We start from the raw sequence: 20,496 nt of genomic DNA on the forward strand, positions 1-20,496 counted from the left end.
CTTGTTATTTTAAATAACACTTCTTTAAAAAAAAATTTTTTTAATGTTTACTTATTTTTGAGAGAGAGAAAGGAGACAGAACATCAGCAGGGGAGGGGCAGAGAGAGATGGAAATACAGAATCCAAAGCAGGCTCCAGGCTCTGAGTTGTCAGCACAGAGTCCCATGCAGGGCTTGAACCCACAAACCATGAGATCATGACCTGAGCCGAAGTCGGATGCTTAACCAACTGAGCCAGCCAGACGCCCCAAGAATTTACAGTTCTAATTTGGAAATCAATAATATCTATGGTCATAAATCATGTGCTGGAGACTACAACAGGCTTATTTGGTTATTATTTGGTCAAAGGGCGAAGCAGCTTTTGAAAGCAGAATGCTGCTGGCTTCTCCTTGCCTCTGGGGCATGCTGTCCTCTTGGATGAACAGAAACAATCGTGGAGTCCATTATTTTGTCAGTGGGACTGCTTTAATAAATGTTCTTTGCCAAGTCTTGTGAAGAACATTGTTTCCTTTGGCTTTGATCTTGTCTTGGCCACTCAGAAAAGCTGTGCCTCAGTGACATGTGGATGCTGGGAAATCGGGATGGAATTCTGGGAGCCTTCTCTTCCATGGAGTTGGTATCCCAGGACTGCTGGGTGGTTCGTTCTTTCCTTCCTTGCTTCCTTCCTTCCTTCCTTCCTTCCTTCCTTCCTTCCTTCTGATACAATATACATAACATCAAATTTACCATTTTAACCATTTTTAGGTGCACAATTCGGTGGCATTAAGTACATTCACAATGTTGTATAACCATCACCACCATCCATCTCTAGAACTTTTTCATCACCTCAGACAGAAAATCTATACACAGTGAGCACTAACTCCTTGTTCACCCCCTTTCTCCTAGCCCTGGTAACCTCTATTCTACTTTCTGTCTCTCTGAATTTACCTATTCATGCCATATTTGTCCCTTTATGTCTGGCTTATTTCACTTAGCATAATATTTTCAAGGTTCATCCATGATGTAACACGTATCAGAATTTCATTCTTTCTTAAGGCTCAATAATATTCCATGGGGTGTGTATACCACATTTTGCTTATCCATTGGTCTCTTGATGGATATTAGCTTTGTTTACACCTTGGCTGTGGGGGAGGGGGGGGGTTAACAGAGCATGAAAATAAGTGATGACACATTCCATCGTGGCGAACGGATCAGAAATGGATCCATTGCTGATGAAGAAAAGAAACCTACTCTGCCTTCCTTGCTTGGAAAAGAGAGGCTGCTGTGCGGAAGGATGTCATCTTTACAGCTCAAATCTCCCAGGGCCGAGTGCAAACACCCCTCAGAAAAGGCAGCCCTGCCTCATCCCCTGGCAAGAGATGAGATGCCGGGCTGCTCACTTCCCACCATCCATGCCTAGGCAGCCAGGGCTGAGGTTCTGACGGAAAGCTCCAGCTGAGGGCCACCTGGTTGCTAGTGCAGGAGAGGGAATTTTTAAAAGGGGGGTGGAAGTGTCCCTGTCTCTAGAATGGGAACATCTTGGAGGAGGGTTGCATACAGCCTGTGTTCGGAGAGTGAAGCTTCCTTTTGGTGTGCATTGGCTACCATTTTATTCCGTGAGGTAGTGCTCGTTGACGTTGTACCGAGATCCGGAAACAGCCAAACCCTGTTCTGCCAGTCCCCTCCTCTTCCCACTGGAAACTATAAACACACAGACGTCGGGAAATCAAAGTGTCTCTTATCATTAGCCAGACAACCAGGGCAGGCTCTGCACTGAGCAGCTTGGAGTGGATGGTTTAGGCTCAAGGCCCATGCGGAGCCCTCCTCCACCCTCTCAATTCAGATACCAGTGTTACCACCGTTCAGCTGCTAAGCCAGGGAGGACAGAGTCACTGTACCACCTGTGAGCAGAAGGGATAAGGGGGAAAGTGCCAGAGATTTCTGCTTATCTCTAGAGCCAGGTGGAAGAGACAAGCAAAGGGAATGTACTGAACCTTAACCTTAACTGTGATCCTTGCTTTTGGCAAATTTGTAACCTGGACGCCTACCCAGTGACGTCAGTGCTTCCCGAGGAGTGACCCGAATAGAGGCAGAGGGGAGGGCAAATTTCCCTCCTTCTTCTTGTGTGGGCAAAGGCACTTTATGCCTGTTTCCTTCATAACAGCCACAGGCACTACGCACTCATCATCATCATGATTCTGCAGGTGACAAAACCGAGGACCTGGGAGTGTGCGTAAACAGCCTGCCGCACGCTTGAGTTGGCAGAGCGGGATGCGGATCCCATGGCCTCTGATCTAAGAATTATTCCGTAATATTCCTTTTATCAAGCTTGGTCTCAGAAAGAGGTCCACAAGGCCCTACCACACTTGCCTCGGTCGGTCCTCTTGCTAACCCTATTCAGCGAGTGGACTAGGATTTCTGTGACAGGTCAGTTCCGCTCACAAGTCTTGGTTCTTTTTGAAGCATCTCCGCCTGTGGAGACCATCCATTCTGCAGAGCCATTCCCAAAGCCTGATTTAGAAACAGTTGAGGTGATTATAACCTGAAAATTGTTTTCCAAAGGAAAAGACAAGTGATCTTATTTCAGGCTAATGTAATTATTTTAAGGGCTTCTTTCTAATCAACAGTCAAAGCCTGGTTGGAAATGCATGTCCGAGGACAAAGCAGTAGCTCTGACGAGTTTCACTGGGGAGAGTGGAAAAGCCTGCAGAGTTAAGCCCACACAGCTGGCAAGATGCTGCCACACGGTTAACACTGATGCCCGGCATACAGAAAACACACGTGTGCACACGCTCCAGAGTGAACGGAGCAAAAGAGACCACACCCATATTGCACAACGATGACACTGTGGCACCAACAAGTCTCACACACCCCCTGCAGGTGGCAGGAGCCCTCAGGTCTCCTAGAGCCTTGGTCACCCTCACCCACCCACCCCAGGGTGCTGCATGGATGATGTCACCTTGTATATAAAACACTTGCTGTGCCCATCACCACAATAGGAATGCATGGTAAGTAGATTCTCACAGGTAGCTAGCTTCCTGACCAACCCTGACTTGAATAGTGAAGATCTATGGCAGATAAACTAGTGAAACAGGATCCCTGCTAAGCCTGAAACTCTGTAAGATTTTTTAAACCTCGACAGAGAGAAGCTTTAAAAAAAAAAAGTCGCTTAAAAATCTGCCAGCACTATGGGTCTTGTTAGAGATGGAGACCTCTCTATTGCTTTGGGGCTCTTTCCTTGACTAGGAGAAACACCCAAGTGAACTTTAAATTATGCAAATGTGAAGCCATGATTCTTTTTGGATGGAGATGTTTAAAATGCTGTAGGTTCAAGAAGCTAAATTATGTGTATGCGTGTGTGTGCGCATGCACAGGTGTGTGTGTGTGTGTGTGTGTGTGTGTGCGCGCGCGCGCGCTTTGGGAAGAGGTGGGGGTGAGTGTGAGGGATATTCTGTTGGCAAGTCAGAGCTGACGTTCCCAACTAGGTCTGTCCAAAAAAGGCCACGCTCCCAGCCACAGTGCTATGTGCTGCCTCTGTTGGTGAGCACTGGCAGAAGAAAGTTGTCAGAAAGCAGCCTGGGTGGATGCAGAGGGGTTGGGTTGGAGTCCTTGAGGAGGATCGTGAGGACCCTGAGTGCCAAACACAGGGGGAGCTGAAGAGGGAGAAAGGGTTGATAGAAATAGGGTGATGGCCCAGGGCCTGAGCCTTGGTCCGTCTTTGATCCTCTACCAACAAATTGTCTTCTCCTTGGAAGTCACATGGGGGATTTCCTCCAAGTCAGTGCCATGGGTCTCTGTATTTCAGGGGTTTTTGCACCTTCTCTCAGGAGTTAAGCGGGGACACACACTCCAAGACTCGAAGCCACCTCTGTGATTTCCTGTCCAACACATTGGCCCAAGGGAAGCCTTTCCCACTTACTGGTGTTGTGCCAAGCATCGTGGGGATCTTTGTTCGCCCCATTTGTGATTCCTCTCCAAGGAGAGAGGAGCAGATTTCACATAAAATTTGGTCATGAGATGCAGTATCCAGAGCTATACTGCAAGCTTCATCCTCGGGTTGTTTTTATAATCCAAATCTGATAATCATGTTCTCATAAATCAACGAAGAGTTTAGTTTATTGTTGTCATATTTCTTCTGGCACCTGTGACAAATGAAAACAGATTCAGAATTTGTAGTGTCCCTCACAGCTCGGTTTTTTTGAGGGATGAGGGGCAGGGAAGGTTCAAGAGAAAAGCATCACTTTGTACTCACCTGTACTGCCTCGTTCTTGTTCCCTTGTGACCATAAAGCTACCTTTGCCTTTTTCAATGAGTAGGATCATAGGCAAAATCCAATCACCCTGCCCACTCCTGAACCCAAAGTCGTAGTGAAAAGAACTCCTGCTCTCATTGTTTCATGTGTAACGTGTCGTCGCCTTGCATACTTCTGCTCCTTGAGTGTAGACAGCACGTCTCTGATGTGAAGCGACCATCTCTCTGGTTTGCCAGCTGACCTGTCTTCCCTCTCTCCATCCTATTTAAATCCCTCTGTCCTCTGAATCCACCGTGATATCTTGCCCCGCCCTAGGTATGCAGCACATTCTCAGGAAATTCTTGTGAAACCATTTAAAGGGAAATGGGAGCTCCTGGAATGAAGACATTACTCCAGGCTTCTCTTTTTTTTTTTTTTTTTTTTTTAATTTTTTTTTTCAACGTTTTTATTTTATTTTTGGGACAGAGAGAGAGAGAGAGCATGAACGGGGGAGGGGCAGAGAGAGAGGGAGACACAGAATCAGAAACAGGCTCCAGGCTCTGAGTCATCAGCCCAGAGCCTGACGCGGGGCTCGAACTCACGGACCGCGAGATCGTGACCTGGCTGAAGTCGGACGTTTAACCGACTGCGCCACCCAGGCGCCCTCCAGGCTTCTCTTATATCCTGTAGCACATAGCTCACAGTTTTACGGTAGGAATGGTGTTGTTCTAACTTTTCAATCCTGTTATTTAATGCATTAAGGACAGATTTAAGCATTTAAAGATATGCCTCTTGGGGGGTGGGAGGGAGGGGAGGGTGGGTGATGGGTATTGAGGAGGGCACCTTTTGGGATGAGCACTGGGTGTTGTATGGAAACCAATTTGACAATAAATTTCATATATTGAAAAAAAAAGATATATACATAAATATACATAATCAAAAAAAAAAGATATGCCTCTTAATGCATAGGTAAAGTCCACGTGACCCAAAGGAAAGAAGTGATTTAAGCTACATGCATACCATAGTTACAGTTCAGCTTTTAAAATTTTTATTTTTGGCTTTTTTTATATGAAATTTATTATCAAATTGGTTTCCATACAACACCCAGTGCTCATCCCAAAAGGTGTCCTCCTCAATACCCATCACCCACACTTCCCTCCCTCCCACCCGCCATCAACCCTCAGTTTGTTCTCAGTTTTTAAGAGTCTCTTATGCTTTGGCTCTCTCCCACTCTAACCTCTTTTTTTTTTTTTTCCTTCCCCTCCCCCATGGGTTCCTGTTAAGTTTCTCAGGATCCACATAAGAGTGAAACCATGTGGTATCTGTCTTTCTCTGTATGGCTTATTTCACTTAGCATTACACTCTCCAGTTCCATCCACGTTGCTACAAAGGGCCATATTTCATTCTGTCTCATTGCCACGTAGTATTCCATTGTGTGTATAAACCACAGTTTCTTTATCCATTCATCAGTTGATGGACATTTAGACTGACGAATGGATATTTTTGGCTTTTATGTACAAATGAATCCAATTCAGTTTTGATCACTGAAGTGTGTCAATTCCACTGTGCTTCTGTGTTCTTGTATTATTATTTTCTGTCCTATTTTTTGCATAATTTTCTTATAAGGGAAAATGCTGCTCTTAAAGAAACAAGTGATTGATTCAGAGGACTGGAATAAGATTGTTATCATTTCACACACTGGTGCACATCAGAAGTCATTAATGAAGGGAAAGAGAAGTTCTGGCAAACTTATCTTCACCATTATTCAGATAGAATAGCTACATACAATACAACGCTTCTTTTTGCTTTTTTTCTTCAGTGAAACTATTTGGATACATTTGAAATTTTCATATTTTTTTATTGTAATCATTTTTGCTCCAACCCCATCCATACAGTCCAAGTTTTACTAGAGCCCGACGTAGGCCTCAATCTCATGAACCGTGAGATCATGACCTGAGCTGAAATCAAAGAGGCGGATGCTCAACTGACTGAGCCACCCAGGCGCCCAGTGCTATGGTGTTTTTTAGTGTTGGTTGTAACATAAGGACCAGAAAAGATAAGGTCGCTCATTAGAAGTGAAAGATGTTAGGTGGTTCCTGCTGGGAAGGGGGTAGGTGGGTGTGCGAGACGTTAAGTGAGTAAACTCACAGGAACGACCATACACAGTTTTCTCTGTGAGAGATGGCGGGGATCCTTTGTTTAGATTTTTTGTATTTTATTCGCTTTGCAGATGCATTTTCACCTTCTCTCTTTTCAGATTAAGCTTCCTTTTTCATTTTTTCTTAACAAGAAATGTAAATAGTAACCTGAGTGTAAATAGCTGGGCGGGCAGGCTCTGCTCAAGCACACAAACACACATACATCTTCGAACACTTGGGAACATCCTCCCCGAGACTGCTGTGTGTTCTCCTGTGAGGCTGCTGAGTGGACAAAGTATGAAGATCTGGTTCTATTCTACCTTTGGAGCTCGGCAGCCATGTAACCTTGGGAAAACCTTTCGACATTTGGCCCCAATTGCTTTAATGCAGGGGTAATTAATCTTGCCCCTTCTTTTCTCACAGCATTTCAAGGATTTACTGAAATAGGCTATGTGAAAGCCCTGTAAACTCATGCAGGAGGAGATTATGCTTTGTTTCAATTTGTGGCCTTGGGCAGCCGTTATAGTGCCCTACATACACTTGGAGTGCAGTAAGTATTAGCAGCAAGGGGGAGTGGGTTCCCGGAAGGGCTGCACATGATGCCAAAAACACTGTCCTCTGTTTTATTTAAAATTTTCATCATCTGGGGGCGTCTGGGTGGCTCAGTCGGTTAAGCATCCAACTTCGGCTCAGGTCATGATCTCACGGTTTGTGAGCTTGAGCCCCACGTTGGGCTCTGTGCTGACAGCTCGGAGCCCGGAGCCTGCTTCGGATTCTGTGTCACCCTCTCTCTCTCTGCCCCTCCCCTGATCATGCTGTGTCTGTCTCTGTCTCCCCGAATAAATAATAAACATTAAAACATTTTTAAAAATTATAATCTGTATTGTGAGATTAGGAGCAAAGAAAAAATAGGGTAAATTACAATTGAGACCAAATTGAATTTAGTAATTTATTTGTTCATTCAACAGATTTTTACTAAGCAACTATTATATGCTAGGCTTTGTTCTCAGCACTAGCATTAGCATAGAGTAGTGAACAAATCATACCAAAATCTGTGACCTGGTGAAAGTTCTTTTCTAGTGGGGAAAGACAGACCATAAACAAGATTAAGTTGATAGTGTATTATAAGTGTTAAGGCAGTCAGCAAAGTAGGGAAAGAGGTGTTAAAATTATTTCTAAGAGATAAGGGAGGGTGCCACTGAGAAGGTGACATTGGAGTAGACCTGAAGGAGGTGAGGAATGAGGCATGAGGATATGGGTGGGGAGGGATTTGAACCATGAGGATGTGAGGGAAGGCATTCAAGCTATCAACCTATAGTGATGTAAGGGGGTGACATTTGAGCCATGGGCTCATGGGAGGATATTTGAGCCATGAGGATATGGGAAACATTTGAACCACGAAGATACAGGGGCACAGGGACACTCGAGAGACCAAGACCACAGCATGTGCAAGACCCTAAGGAGGGAACATGCCTGGCATGTTTAAGGAAGGAGACCAGGGAAGCTGAAGGATATATGGCCAGAGAGACAATAACATGATGATGATGATGATAATGGTAATGACGACAACAGTGATGGAGGAGGAGGAGGAAAAGGAGGAGGAGGGGGAAGAGGAGGAGGAGGAGGAGGGGGGGGGAAGTGTTTACTTTGCCAGGCTCTACTGCATATCTTACTTGATCCTGACAAAAACCCAAATTTACACTTAAGGAGACTGATGCACGAAGAAGCACAAGTCCCTAAGGGCCATACAACTAGTATGTCTTGTAGCCAGGATTGGATCTGAGGGCCCTCTGATTCCAGCACCCATGTACTTAACCATTGTGTGTTATCACCCCTCCTGTGTAAGATCAGCCCCCAAAGTATCTGTTGTTATATTCTGGGGGACTTTTTCTTTTCCTTCGCTAGCTTATAGTGACTATGCTACCTTCAAAGACCGCTATTCTACTACCCCTGAGACCACTCTTTCCCAGGCAAAACAAAATGTAAGGAAAAAAACCAAACCTAATACTATCCCTGATAAACTTTGGCCTTAGACAAAGAAAATTTCCAGCTCCCCAGACATTCTTAGTAGAAGAAGGACTCACCGGGAAGTCCAGACACAGCAGCTTTGTTACTACCAACTGAATAATCTCCAGGAATACTTGCCAGCCACCTTACTATTCACCTAACACAAAATCGTATAAATATTCCAGCTGCCCTCTGCTTCATGGAATACTTTTATTTTGTTTTGTTTTTAATGTTTATTTTTATTTGAGAGTGAGATAGAGAGCAGAGGAGGGGCAGAGAGAGAGAGACAGACAAACAGACAGAAAACCCCTAGCAGACTCCATGCTGTGGGCTTGAACCCACAAACCATGAGATCATGACCTAAGCTGAAACCAGGAGTTGGACGCTCAACTGACTGAGCCACCCAGGTGCCCCATGAATTCTTAAAAGCGACACAAGGAATGTAACACCATCTACAGTCAAGGGGAAACAGGCTCAGCGTCTTTCTCAGAGCTGTATAGAGATGTACCAACAAAACACCATGGATATGCTTAATGCTCACTTGGAAGAGGAAGGACAGCCGAATGCAGGAAGTAACAACCTCCATCTGAACACCAAGTAAGATTCAACAAGTAGAGAGTCACAGTTATAATATTGACTAGTTAAGGAAACAGCTTTACGTTTACAAAGTGTTTTATGTTTATTCTCTCATGAGCTTTGTTCATTGGACCATTGTGGGGATTAGAGTGGCAATAAAAGCATGTGTACAAGTTCAGGGTAGAGTGAATAATTTGACAATTCCTCTGAATTTGGGCATGACCTTGAAGGACCCGGAATGCTAGGCTATGGGGTTTAGTCCTTAATCTGTCATCAGTAGGGAACATGGAAGCTTTTTGAGGAACATGACGTGATCGGGTAGAGTGTTAAAGACGGAGAGCAGTTAATATTTCTGAGCTCAGGTGGGAGGTGATGAAGGCCTGGGTTAAGAAATTGGGCAATAATTAGAAATAAAATTGAGTCGGGGCACCTGGGTGGCTCAGTTGGTTAAGTGTCTGACTTCGGCTCAGGTCATGATCTCACCATTCATTGAGTTCGAGCCCCGCGTCGGGCTCTGTGCTGACAGCTCAGAGCCTGGAGCCCACTTTGGATTCTGTGTCTCCCTCTCTCTCTGCCCCTCCCCAGCTTGCACTCTGTCTCTCTCTCTCTGTCTGTCTTTCTGTCTCTCTCTCGCGCTCTCCCTCTCTCAAAAATAAAATAAACATTAAAGAAATAAATTGAGAGACAAGGATTTCTCTGTGGCTGTTTCCCTCCCCCCACCCCCAACGATGAATGGAAGTTTGGGGTTTTTTTTAAACCCAGTTTATTCCTCCTTTTCACCTCTGATCTTCTTGTGAAAACCTGGTTTAAAAAAGCAATAAAACACCTGAATCATTTCTTTCCCCAGGTAGAAAAGAATTGATTCAATCAATCATTGATGTTTGTTAATGGTATCTTATATCCAATTTGTTCTGAAAACACCAGTCTTGTCCAGCCAGACCCTGGATTAAAGTCCACTTTTTAGCACTAGTACCTTCCCAGAGCGGGATGGCAAATTCTGTGGGGTTTCCCTGAGCCTGCTCTGATTCTGCCCAAACCCCCCTTAGCCCTCCCTGCCTCAGGACAGAAGACCAAAGAAAGAAAGTGTCCTGCTCTCCATCAGCTTCTTCTCTAATGGGATCTCTTGCTTACTTTCAAGTTAAGGTAATAACTTCCACCAGGGAAAACACTCAGTCACGGAGGTCTGGCAGGAGTCCTCTCTGGGTGCAAATCCACAAATTCTTTCACATTTGGCAAGTGATTCTGGGGAGGTGAATCAGGTTGGAAGCTCACCCCCTCATGTGACTGACTGTCTTCCTCTTGTTTTTCTAATTCTCCATTAAAGCATGGGGGAGAGTGTTCCCAAATCTGAAAGGCTCATCTTTGTAAACAACCCACCAAGCCCTTATTTCATTTAGATTAATAGTCAACGTGTATTAAGCACCTGTTGGATATAAGACACGATGTTGAACTTTTCCCGATTCACTCGGGCTCCTTTTTCTCATTTAGTCCTTCAGACAGCCCTAGGAGAAAGGTGTTCTTATACCTACTTTCTGAAGAAGGACGAAACCAAGAGAGGTCAAATGACCTCCCCAAGGTCACAAAACACAGTACTATAATAAGGACTTCAATTTAATTCCTCTGCTACCAAGTCCAATTCCCTTTCCACGCACCTTGCTGGAGGAAGCAAAAGGTGTAAGAACTTAAAAGATGCTACTTCATAGTCTTTTTGTTAGTTAGTGTCCTTCTCACCTGGACGTATGTTTGGTGCACAAACATTAATATTTCAGCCATGTTGGCCGGGGTAGAAAGTGATCATGATCGATCTGTACCTTCCAATGGAAGCCACCCTTCAAACACCAAAGGTGATGGAGCCAGGGATGTGAAGGGTGTGGGGGATGGGAAGGGGACTTCCAACCCTGCTTCTCCACAGCCACAGGCTGCATGATTTTGTCTTAACAGTTAGCTTCTCTGAACCCCTCATTCTTAGGGTAAAACGAAGATGCAATAACCATCTCACCAATTCTACAGCGCAATTGTGAAAATAAATATTAATGAAATTGCTTTGACCTGCAACCGGAATCCCAGATTCCCTTTTGTTATCCCAGGTAGGATGCTAGTTTTTAAATAAGAATATTCGCGCTAAGCCTGGAAACGGTAGATGTTAAACACATGTTTGCTGAATGAACTTTTTAAAAATTACGAACTATTCTTAGACTCGATGGAGAGGCTTGTATCAATTAGCTAAATGCATTTGTGGCCCCTAGAGGATGTCTAAAAATGAGGAGCAGAGCTCCTCTGGTACCTCGCACTGCTGGTTAAGTGTGAGGCCTAGATCCCTATGGCTAATCTATTTGTCCTCCTCAGCCCATGATGGCTCACTGTTTCCCTTCATTATTTTATCAAAACCCAAGGTAATAATTCCTATCTTTTATAATTTTTTTAATGTTTTATGTATTTTTGAGAGAGAGAGAGAGTGCGAGCAGGGGAGAGGCAGAGAGAAGGGGAGATACAGAGACAGGCGGAGACACAGAATCTGAAGCAGGCTCCAGACTCTGAGCTGTCAGCACAGAGCCTGACACGGGGCTCGAACTCACAGATCATAAGATTGTGACCTGAGCTGAAGTAGGATGCCCAACCAACTGAGCCACCCAGGTGTCCCAATAATTCCTATCTTTTAAATAAGAGACTCTTTAATACCTTTAGTTAAGTAGATGTTTATGGCAATCAGAATTCCACAGAAGTTGACCATGGTATGGTCTTAGCCCTGGCAACCCTGGAGGAGTGTTGAGGGCCCCCAGAGGTCCCCCCTATTTCCACTACTGCCGTCAGCATTGCCCTGACACCTGGCTCCAAGGTAGCCCAGACAGGCAGGTTAACTTTGTCTGAAGCCCTCGACTTCCGCCCCTCTAACAATTACTTTCTTTGAGATAGCTTTGTAGTTTCTGCAGGCCTGGAAGGTGACCATTTAGTATGGCCCCTGTCCACTTACTTAAGGGCACTTTAAGCATATGATGCAAGTTCACCTGTAATGGCTGGCCGTCCAGAAGGGGGTGGTGGGAAGTTAGCCATTAGTTGGACATGAAGTAGCAGGGAGAAGAGTGGACGTGAAGGTCAGGAGGGGAGCATCGGGCAACAGAGCACTTAGGATGCTGTTGGGCAAAATATGTCTTTAAGCCAAAAGTAGAGAAGGGGGTATTTCCATGCTAATAGTCATGTACTCTTGAAAGAGCAGGGTGAGCATGCCCTCCTATGTGCTAGAAGTAAGAAAGGCTAAACTTGCACGTGTGTGCCTGTAACACAGGCAGACCAGGGGGGCTGGGCTGGAGTTCCAAGTCCATTTCCAGCGCTCCTTCAAGTCTGATACTAGTTGCTGTGCAGACTCTTGCAAAATTCACAATTAAGATGTAGAGTCTCCAGGGAAAATGGCTTGTTGGAAAATTTCGAAGGGAGGGTCTAGAGATCATGGTACTTATCTAAGACATCAAGAACCTCTTTATAATATATATTACCCAAAGAATTAGAGAACCAGGACTCAGGTAAATGCCAAGGGAATGAAAGAAAAGCAGAATCAACCTAAATGTCCATCAAGAGGGATTAGTTAAATAATATCATGCAGTAGAATACTAAAAGACTGTAAGCCTGACATTAGTAAACACTTTGTCAGTTACTTAATTCAATGCTGTTCTCAAGGTCAGTGCTCAACACCATCCATTGAATCAATTGATGAAGGTTCGGCCATTTAAAAAGATGAGATATATCCATATGTCTAACATGAAAGAATATCCACGGTCTACTTTTAACAAACTTTTTTTTTAAAGTTTATTTATTTTGAGAGAGACAGAGACAGTACAGGTAAGGGAGGGGCAGAGAGAGAGAGGGAGAGAGAATCCCAAGAAGTCTCCTTGCTGCCAGCACAGAGCCCAATGCAGGGCTGGAACTCACGAACCGTGAGATCATGACCTGAGCTGAAACCAAGAATTGGACGTTCAACTGACTGAGCCACCCTGGTGCCCCCACAGTATACTTTGAAGTGAAAATGAAGGTTCCAGAATAGGATAGTGTGATCCCATTGTGGTTAGAGTATACAGATTTCATATATATGCATTTAAATGTCTAAGAGGATATATACAAATACAACTGTTAATAGTGGTTATCTTCTGTAGAGTTATATTGGATCCCAGTGAGAGTGTTCATGTTCTCATTCTTATATCCCCTGCTTACTTGCATTTTTTACAATAATGATGTATTATTTTGGTAAGTAGCAGAACCAAAAATGATATTTCCATTTCGGGGAGGGGGTTGTTGTTAGATAATGCTCTATTGAGGTTCTATCAGAAATATGCTTTATCGGCAGGAATGTGGTTGTCCTTTATTTCTGTAGAAAATATAACTTGGAAAAGAGTCCAAGACCAGGCCCTCTGCAGTCTGAAAGGCAGAGTCTATAGAACGAGAGCCCCAGATTAATTCAGAGACTGTAAGCCCTGCTCACGCTGAGAAGACCAACTGTGTTTCCTGGGCTTTACCACACAGCGGGGGGAAAGCAGAAAGAAGAACAAGGCTGTCTCTAGTGAGCCTCCTCCTCACTGTATTGTTGTATCAGTTCAGTTCTCATCTCCAACCCTGTTCCCTCTTTGCAAGGGGAGCAGGTGCCAGGAGTGTGACCAGGAGTCATGGGTTGCGGGTCCAGGTGCCCATCCTCAAGGGAAGAAGACCATCCTGCAAGCCTCGGGACATAGGCCTTCAGGCAGTTTCAGCCAAGCCACCTTTGCTGTGCACGTGAGCTTGTAGGAAATAGGTCTCAGCTAATCTTACCAGAGGCCAGAGGAGAGAACATTCTTTGGGCAAGATGAAACGGGTTTAGTGAAACTGTTATATCACTTCATCCTCCCTCTTTCACATTTTAATTCTTCCCTTTCTGCACCACTGTTTTATTTCCTAATTTGTCCACTATATATAAATATATCAGCTTATATTCCATATATATAGATATATAGCTATATAGATATAGTATGTCCCCTGTCCATATATATATATATGTGTGTGTGTGTGTGTGTGTGTGTGTGTGTGTGTGTGTGTGTTCTCCTTTCAAACTCCCACTGAGAGACAAGTTTCATTGAAGGGAAATTTCTGGAGCAGTGTGCTCTTAAGGTTTTATTTATTCACTTTTTCTTTTTTCAGTGAAAATCAGGGACAACTGCCCCAGAAATGTGTTTGCTGGATTTTAGCCACCTACAAAATTCAGATGGCTACAATACCTGGTGTCGTGGTAAATGAACACTTGTTCCTATTCATCTATAATGTTTATCATTTCCTACCTTACACTTTAGGAAACTTTTTCTGGTTATGTTTTCATCATTTAGACATTCCATTGATTGAAAATTCACAGCGACTCTTGAAGGTCAAGGTTACACGTCCAGCTAGGCAAACATTTTAATTAACCTGGTCTCTTTCTGGAACCACCGCAGGTCCCGTGTTCCTCATTGCCGCTAAACCTAACGTCAGCTTCTAGCATCTTGCAAATTCTGTGCACTTTGCCCTGCGACTTCTGTGAAGTTAGCCAGGCTCTCCAGGGTCAGTTGGACTTTTATCTGGAACGTCTAACTCTGGGCTCTCAAGAATTAATTCCCAGAGTGTGTAAAACCGCATGAGGAATCACAGAAATGAAATGCTGTACCTCTTTCACTCCACAGATACAAAATATAAAAAAGGAAGCACTATATTCCAAAAGGTTGTCCACTATTCGCCATTTCCTTTCTCCATGGCATCGTTTTTAGGAGTGGTTCCTTTTTCTCTTCGTTTTAAATGGAAGGTTCACTTTATATTTTAGATTCCTGGTCATGGTCCTTTGCTGGTAGTTTTGGTGTCTTCTCATCTTGTGTATTTTTCCTTTCTCATCTGTGGTCAGTATTAAGCCTGGATTTATTTTTTTGGACCCTGGGAGACTGGATGCAACCCACAATAAGTTGGGAAATGCCACATGGCCCATCTCAGCATAAACTACTGAAGAACAGAATGCTGATGTTGAATAGAGTTGGTGTGCATTTCACTTAATGAAATGCAGCACAGATTCAGCCACAATTAATATGTATAAATATATATGGGTATATAAATAGTTATACATTTGTAAGATATACGTGATATACATGTCATATATAAATATATATTTAGTAAATATATGTATTTTATGTATCTTCTGTATATTTAAGATTTGCATATATAGACATATACATTAAAGGGCTGAGATATATTTACTATTTAAAGGTCTTCTCAGGGCGCTGAAGCAAAGGCCCTTATAGTTAAAAGATGGGCCCTGTCGGGGGCACAGGGGACTGAGAGATTAGTCAGAGGTGGCCTGGGCAGCTCGCACAGAGCCTTGAGGGGCCAAGAGTGAAGTCTGGATTTTATTCAAAGTGTGTTGGGATGCCCTCCTAGAGCTTTACACAGAAGAGTGACAGAGTCTGTTTTGTGTTCTTAAATGGTCACTCTGGGGACCCGTGGGGAAGAGGCTGGGGCAGGGTGGGAGTGGGGAGAGGGAGCACAGGGTGAAGAGGGACATCCCACTGGGGAGAGCGATCCAGACAGCCGGCCGGAGATGATGGCGGTTTGGACTGAGGTGGTGACGATGGAGATGCTGAGAAGTAATGGATTTGAGACAGGTTTGGGGACAAAGGCAGAAGGAATGACAGAGGAGTCCCATGGCTTTGGAGTGGGCGGTTGGGCCGCAGATGGCGGCCTGCACAGATGCAGGGCGGGTCGGGGAGCGCTCAGAGAGGGAGCAAGAGCCACGGTTCCTTCTGTTCTGCACCAAATGCTTTCCCGGTGCCGCCTTGAGCTGGGCACGAAGGACGTAGCCGCCAAGCAGGCAGCGTCAGCCTTGTGTTTTCCCTTTGCCTCGGTGTCCCTCTCGGTCTCCCTTTCCAGTTCCTTCTCCTCACCCTGGTTCCGGCCGCCATTGGCTCTTGTCTGGGTCATCACAGTGGCTTCCCAGCTGTCTCCCCACCTCTGCACTACCCCGCCTTTGGTTTATTCTCAACACAGCAGCCAGAGAGACCCTGTTAGAATATAAGCCAAAATCCTGGAGTGGCTCCGTCTCACTCAGAGTGGGAGTCACAGCCCTTAAGGTCACCTGCAGGTCCCACGTCACCTGACCCTTGTTACTGTTCTGGTCTCATCTGCTTTCCTTCCCGCCCTCCGCTCCAGCCACATCCTTGACACGCTAAGCATGCTCCCTGTCTAGACCCTTCCTGTTTGCCGTTTTCTCTGCCTGGAGTAGTCTTCTCCCAGGATCTCCATGGCTACCCCCTTCACCTCGTCTCTTCCTTTCCAAATATCACTTTATACTGTAGTGTTTTTTTTAATGTTTTTATTTGTTTTTGAGGCAGAAAAAGAGCATGAGCAGGGGAGGGGCTGAGAGAGAGGGAGATACAGAATCCAAAGCAGGCTCCAAGCTCTGAGCTGTCAGCACAGAGCCTGACGCGGGGCTCGAACCCACAGACCGTAAGATCACGACCTGAGCCGAAGTCGGACGCTTAACCGACTGAGCCACCCAGGCACCCCATCCAAATATCACTTTAATGGGGCCTTCTCTGGCTTCTTATTCACAATTTTGACACCCACCTACCCACTCACTCCTGGTATTCCTCCACCCCCTCCCTTCTTTACTTTTCTCCATGGAACAGTTTCCTGTAACATTTCACTTATTTATCTTTTTTATTGTATGTCTCATGCCACCAGACTGTAACTCAGGTTGTGTCTGTGATGAATTCCCAGTGCCTAGAGCCGTGCCTCCCTCCTAGGAGACAGTTAGCCCCTATTTGTGAAATGGATGAGTGCTAACAGGAGGTTGTGTCCTCTCTCTTAACTACTTCTTTCTGATTTTTTATGGCATCGTTGTCTTAATTTCTCTCTGTGCTCTGTCCACAGAGTTAGTAGAGTTAGTAGAACGTAGTGGTAAAACCAGTGGACAGCCAAGTGCGAGGCCAAAGTTACCACTTGGCTGTCTGACTCATAAGCTGTGTGATGTGGGGTAAGTCACTCGGCCTCTCTGAGTTTTCATTTTTTGCTCCTCCATTATAAAATGGAGGAAGCTGTTCACTCAGTGCTTCAAAGTTTCAACACAATAATGGAGGAAGGGCCATCAAGGACATTTACCACAGCATCTGGCCCTGACTCAGTGCTTTACACATACGACTGCCTCCTCACTCAACTCTCACATCAAATCAGTGAGATATGAACTCCTACTACTGAACTCATTTTACAGATGAGAAAACTGAGGCGCCCCAAAAAGTTAAGCGAATTACCCAAGAGCTAGTCAACAATTCGGCCAGGCTTTCAACCCAAGCATTTTTATTCCAGGGCCTGAGTTTTTCCCCACTGTGTTCTACCAGCACAGAGTTAATGTTTTAATAACCAAATGGAGTAATGAAAAGGATTTGACCTGATGTGCGACTTTTGTCTCCAGACGATTTTTTCCGGGACTGCTAATTAATGCAGCATTTCCCTGTGATGGTATTTTTATCTCCTCTTCAACTCAAACAGGCAGAAATTCCTGTCTTCCAAAAGAAAAAGGTATTTTCAGGCATTCCTCTCTCTTCCCCTCCTCCCCCAGGGAAAGAGACTCTATCGTATGTCCCCTGAGATTTTCGTTGTACAGTCTAACCAAGTCCAGATGGTTTTCTCAAGTTCAGACATCATACTTGGTAAAGTGTTTGTAGTTATCTACTGAAACAAATTCTGGACTAAATTGCAAGCACAGCTTCCCAAATAACTTATTCCATGCTCTTCTGCCTTGTTTGTGTTATGGCCTTTCTGTGCTAATGGATTTGTAAATGTGGTTTAATTACTGTTTACTGGAAAATAGCTGCACACAGATCAGTCTCGATGGGAGACTTAGCCAAAATGTTGAGGCAATTTGTCTCTAGTGCAAAAACATCTAATAAGTGAGAAGTACTTTTTAAATGTTGGGAAAGGAACTTTAGTTGTAAAGAAGCAGTGTTTTGTATCTCCAAAAAAATCAATCATTCTTTAAGAAAGTAGATTTAAATATCAAAATGGTATTTTTTTTCCTAGGGCTGGGCACATGGTGATTTGCACAGAACCAGAGAATAGTAATGGTGATTTGATTGAACACCACACCAAAGAGCTGTACTCTAAAGAACCCCCCTCCAAAGAGGAAAATGTGAAATTACTTATAAATTTCATAAAAAATGTTTCGGAGCTCTGTAAACCCATGTATTATGCATTACCTCATGTTTCTGAGTTCTTGCCTCAGGCAAATTGCCAACTTAGCAACTAAATGATAGTTTTAAAATTCTAATACGAACCAGCCTAGCTTTGTTTTTCTCCCTCCAGAAAAAAGAGATACACGAGGGAAATGAGAGCTACTGAAAGTTTCAGTTTGTAAACTGTACTTTGTTTGGAGCTGTAGTTTAATTTTGCTCTTGCATAAAATCGGGTTTGCCAGATTCCACGTAAAAGGGGACCTTCCTGCACCTGTTGGTCCTGTTAACAGGACGGGTGCCCTGTTCTCACTACCCTTCCGGGGTCCCTGCCTAAGAGCGAGAGTGAAGCCAGTTCTGCCTCCAGTGCGGAACTCAGGAAATAAAACCAGTCAACTCGTCAATTACTAAGATTGCTTGGTGTTGTTCTTGGACTATGGATATAAACAAGAAGTTTGAGCACTGCTAGGTGCAAACGCTGCCCTCTAGAATTTATTTTTAGTGGGGGCAAAAGACAGGTATACAGGCAATTCAGTGTAAGAGATCCCAGACAGTGGGGGAGGGGCACCTGTGTTAGCGGGTGCTAAAGGTACAAACTTCTAGTTATTAAATAAATCCTACAGCTATAATGCACAGCCTGGTGACAATAGCTAACAATACTGTATTGCATATTTGAAAGTGGCTAAGAGAGAACTTAGAAGCTGTCATCAGAAGAAAAAAAATTGGGGGTGCCTGGGTAGCTCAGTCAGTTAAGCATCTGACTCTTGATTTCAGCTCAAGTCACGATCCCACAGTCGGTGGGTTCGAGCCCTGTGTCAGGCCCCGCACTATCAGCTTGGGTCTCTCTCCCTCTCTCTGACCCTTCCCCACACACGTTCTCTCTAAATAAACAAATAAACATACTTAAGAAAAGCTTTAAAAAAAGAAAATCATTCCTATGTGGGTGATGGATGTTAACCAAAGTTACCATGATGATCGGTGTAGTAGTGGGTCATTAACGTTGTACCTCTTAAATATATACAATGTATATGTCAATTATATTTCAGTAAAATGGGGGGAAAGAAAGACATTCCAAAACCAAGCCTTAACCAGATATTTTTAGTGACTCAAATAGCATTCTGACAGCCAGGGCCTCCCCACTGTAACAGAAAGACTCCTTTTCTTGGAATATTACTACGCACTTCCCTGTTGTAATTATTTATCTGTCTGCCGGTCGCTCCTTTGTTCGTTATCTCACCAAGTGTTATTTGTGGGGGCCCTGGAGAGACAAAGTGACCTCAGTAGAGACTCTGTCTCAAGGGGCTGACCTTACAGAGGGAGGGAGACAGACATTAACAAATAAACACCACACAAGAAAATCTCAGAGAAAATTGGGAATCATGATTAAAATGGGTATGTGTTGTGTTTCATGTATTCCATAATTTTCCAAGCTTTACTTTTGGGATTTTTTTTTCCCAATATAGGAAAAATGCAAAATGTAACTGCTCAAATTATTAAGACTTTGCAGATGGGAACTAAGCTCAGATATCACCTTCCCCAAGAAGACTTTTCCGATGGCACCGATGCCCCCTTTGGGCTCGGGGATCCTTTCTATGTCCTGTCATTGCACCATATCCATTCCCCTCGTAACCGGGAATGGGTCTCGAATACACTGTCCCCTCACTGCCACCCCTGCTTTTGAACTTAGGCAGCAGGGGGCCCCTTAAGAAAGAGGGGCCACATCTCAGTCTTCTTTGCCTTCACAGCACCAGACACATGCCCCGTACACGGTGCCCAATCAATGCTGAATGGCTCTGTGAATAGGAAGATGATAATTATAGGCTTGTTTCCCATCTAATAAAAGTTGTCTTTGTCCCCCACACTATGTTAAGTTTAAAAATAGGTAACCAAATATATCCTTGTTTTTTGAAAAGTAGATGTATTAAAGTATATGTCAATAGTACATTTAGATAAACTTGCATATAGGAAATCTAGAAGGACGCACACCAAAATGCTAGCAGGGCTATCTCAAAGCGTTAAGATCTGAAATGATGCTACCTTTTTTCTTTCAGCATTGCTGTGCTATTTTACTATTTTGCTGTGGATGTGAGCTACTGCTATAATAGGAGAATATAAAGTTCTTTGTATTTAAAAAGGAAAGTTTGGCCTCTTCCAGAAGCATACACATAAACAAGCCTCATCTCTACCATCTGAACCTAATGTTGACAGTGTCTTGACCTTGTGAATCTTAATAAATGACCTAGTTTGGTAGCATTTAATGGTGTTAGAAGGTTTCTATTTTCCTTACTCATATCTGTGTTTATAGTATTCAGAGGTGTCTAAGCAGCACTTGCCTTGGAAATATTCTAGCAGTAAAACATGGTAAA

General features: G+C 44.1%; 1 protein-coding gene across 3 annotated transcripts in view; it reads left to right on the plus strand.

The window, feature by feature from the left end:
• The window catches only part of NCALD (neurocalcin delta), a 401,347-nt gene that overhangs the window by 359,688 nt on the left and 21,163 nt on the right, over positions 1 to 20,496 (plus strand). The window lies entirely within an intron of this gene.

The sequence above is a fragment of the Lynx canadensis genome, chromosome F2, assembly GCF_007474595.2.
Source record: "Lynx canadensis isolate LIC74 chromosome F2, mLynCan4.pri.v2, whole genome shotgun sequence".
NCBI lineage: Eukaryota > Metazoa > Chordata > Mammalia > Carnivora > Felidae > Lynx > Lynx canadensis.